Source organism: Aquarana catesbeiana, linkage group LG03, assembly GCF_042186555.1.
Source record: "Aquarana catesbeiana isolate 2022-GZ linkage group LG03, ASM4218655v1, whole genome shotgun sequence".
In the NCBI taxonomy this organism is placed as follows: domain Eukaryota; kingdom Metazoa; phylum Chordata; class Amphibia; order Anura; family Ranidae; genus Aquarana; species Aquarana catesbeiana.
Window position 1 is genome coordinate 209,199,096 of NC_133326.1, and position 3,530 is coordinate 209,202,625.

The window sequence follows — 3,530 nt, forward strand, 5'->3', positions numbered from 1 at the left end:
CAGAGGGAGAAGAACCGGAGAGGGCTAGAAGACATCAGCAGAGAAGACCTGGAGAGGAGAGAAGAACCAGCAGAGGCAGAAGACATCAGCGGAGAAGGCAGAAGAGCCAGAGAGGGGAGAAGTCAGAAAAGACGCCGGAGCTGCCTTAATAAATTATGTGTACTGCATTTTATCCTTGACATTTTTTTTAGGTGAATGGGTAGGAGGCTTCCAGATTCCCATAAGCTCTCCGCCTGCGGACCCCGACAACCAACAGCCAGGGTTCTTAGGAAGAGGCCCTTGTCCTCATCAATATGGGGACAAGGTGCTTTGGGGTGGGGGCGCAGGGCCCCCCTGCCCCAAAGCACCCACCCCCCATGTTGAGGGCATGCGGCCTGGTACGGTTCAGGAGGGGGGGTGCTCGCTTGTCCCCACCCCCTTTCCTGACCTGCCAGGCTGTGTGCTCGGATAAGGGTCTGGTATGGATCTTGGGGGGACCCCCATGCATTTTTTTGGCGTGGGGGTTTCCCTTAAAATCCACACCAGACCGAAGGGCCTGGTATGCTCTTGGAGGGGGAACCCATGCCGTTTTTTTTTAACATTGTGCGTGGAGTTCCCCCTATAGATCCATACCAGACAGTGCCTGGTATTCTCGGGGATCAAAGTCGGATCCCTGTTCACTGAAGTCGGACTTCATGTCACAGGGCAAAGTCGGATCCACAGTCGTACAACTGTCGTGTCATACCAGTGTGAAAGGTGCCTTAGGGCGTCTCCAATCTGGATGGAGGAGCAACAAAGCCACTCTTGGACAACAACAAGCAGATACACTGGCAGATCTGTTGGAGACCTGCATGGCACCAGCAATCTGCTGATCACTGTTACAATGCTTTACAGGCTCCAAAAAAAGAAAAAAAATGCACATGTGAGGAAGTAGAGACAAGACGTTAGAGATGGCAGCAGAGGAGGGATCAGAGTCTTGTATGGATCACATGATCACATCAATGAGGATGGAGGAGGACCCGAGTCACATGACTGAGAGGATATTAGACCTCACCCTGGAGATCATCTACCTGCTCACTGGAGAGAGTTTTCCTTTGGTGAAGTCTTATAACCATTTAACCATAAGAGTGCCTTTACCTTATTCCCTGAAACCTAAGAGAAACAATGATCACAAGATTCTAGAAGTCACCAACAAGATCAGTGAGCTGCTGACAGGAGAGGTTCCTATAAGGTGTCATGATGTCACTGTCTATTTCTTCATGGAGGAGTAGGAGTATTTAGAAGGACACAAGGATCTCTACAAGGACGTCATGATGAAGAATCAGCCGCCCCTTACATCACCGGATGGATTCAGTAATGGGAACCCACCAGAGAGATGTCCCCATTCTCTGTATTCCTGGGTTTCCAAACAGGAAGATCACACCACCCCTCACCATCTTCAGGGTGAAGAACGGATTAATATAAAAGCTGAGGTTAAAGAGGAAGAAGTAGAGACGTATGTGGGGGATGATCAGCCATCCACGGAGGAGGTTGGAATGATTATAAAAAGTGAAGAGAAAGAAATGTCTCTGCCTATCAACACAAATGGATGTGATGTCCGTAATTCCTCGGAGAGACATATTCTATTATCTGATGATTGTAAGTCAGAAGATAATGTCATCACACAGGATCCTCCAGGAGGAAATCCAAATACACAAAATATACATTACTGACCTTCCTGTCCGGAGACATCAATGGATCCCTCTGATAAGGGGGAAGCTTCTCATCAATCACATACTATGATTACAAATATCCATGTAAGATCTCACAGGTGAGTGTCCTTATTTATGTTCAGAGTGCGGAAAATCTTTCAGACTGAAAGGAACTCTTGTTGAACACCAGAAAATTCATATTGGTAAACACCAATATTCATGTTCAGAGTGTGGGAAAACTTTCGAATATAAAATAAGCTATGTTACACACCAGAGAATACACACGGGTGAGTGTCCTTATTCATGTTAGGAGTGCGGAAAGTCTTTCACTCAAAAAGAAGGCCTTATTATACATCAGAGAAGACAAATGGGTGAGCATCCTTTTTCATGTATTGAATAAGGGAAAATCTTTTTTTCATAAGGGAGATCTTGTTACACACCAGAGAATTCACATAGGGGAACGTCCTTATTCATGTTCGGAGTGCGGGAAATCTTTCACTGTGAAAGGAGAGCTTGTTAAGCATCAGGGAAGTCACACAGGTGAGCGTCCTTATTCATGTACAGAGTACATCTTTCACTCAAAAAGGAGGCCTTATTATATACCAGAGAAGACACACGGGTGAACGTCCTTTTTCATGTTTTGAGTGCGGAAAGTTTTTCTTTCGTAAAGGAGATCTTGTTACACACCAGAGAGTTCACACAGGTGACAGTCCTTATTCATACACACAGTGCGGGAAATCTTTCACCATAAAAGGAAACTTTGTTGCATATCAGAGAACACACACGGCACTGAGTCCTCAGTGTGATCAGACTGTTTGAAATGTTTTACAAGTAAAAGAAGTCTAATTAGACATCAGAGGCATCTGCCTATTTTTATTTTTACAAATGTACAATGGTTTTTACTGGTGGGTCGAGTCTTCTTTTGGCTTCTTGTATTTTTTGGAAACTCCAATGGGATGTGCCTGCTATCATTTCTGCTCCCACATTATGTTATCCCCATTTATCTAATCGGGGCATCTAATTGTAAACCCTTTTTAGAAGGGTTTCATTCTGGAAAAATAACCTAATGTTGTGGTTTTGGGGGGGGTGGGCTTGCTAAATTGTGGTTGCATTTTCGGAGGTCTGCCCCCTGGCCCAGTATGTTGGGTGGTACTGGACACAAGTGTGGCCTTTCAGATTTTTGCCCTTCTACCTCAGTTGGTTGAATGGACAGTGCATTGTCCATGTCTGTGGTGACCTGGAGGTGACATTGCCTGCTATGCGGGATAACGTCACCATGCGGCGTGATCTTATGGCATCACATTCACAATTGCAGGCAGGAACACCAGAGATCACAGTATAATAGCTTTTTGGAAATGTTTATTTCTGGAAAAACAGACTAAAGTTATCTCCGATGGGCAATAGAGGCCGTTTTCTCCTTAAAATAGTATTTGGTAATCTCTAAACCTTTATGGAAATCTAAGTTTAAATATATGAAAAGTGGTATTTACTTGACTCTACTATCTATAAACATTTATGTGCCAATACATATGTGATATCTCCGTAAGATATGAATAAAATGTATTTGTGCTTATAGGTATGGGGATTATCAATGTAAGCAATCTACAGTAATTTGCGATTGTATATTTGTAATAAAGGTATTCTTTTTGTTTAATAGTCAGCATGGAACATTGTCCAGAGGGTAGTATTGGGGGCGTTAGCAGTAGCTTGACCAAAACACATAAACGCAGGGTAAGTATAGTAACAAGTCCTATTTGCAATCTCGGAACACCCAATAAGAGGATAGTATGCGACCGATCTAAACTACGTGGCATGTTCACCAAAGCCAGGAGCCTGGTGGAGAAGATGGGTAAACTAGAG

The 3,530-nt window shown here is 44.1% G+C and overlaps 1 pseudogene; it reads left to right on the top strand.

Moving 5' to 3' along the window:
* Positions 1–363: 363 nt before the first annotated feature.
* Positions 364–2,489, top strand: LOC141133945 (gastrula zinc finger protein XlCGF66.1-like; annotated as a pseudogene).
* Positions 2,490–3,530: the final 1,041 nt, after the last annotated feature.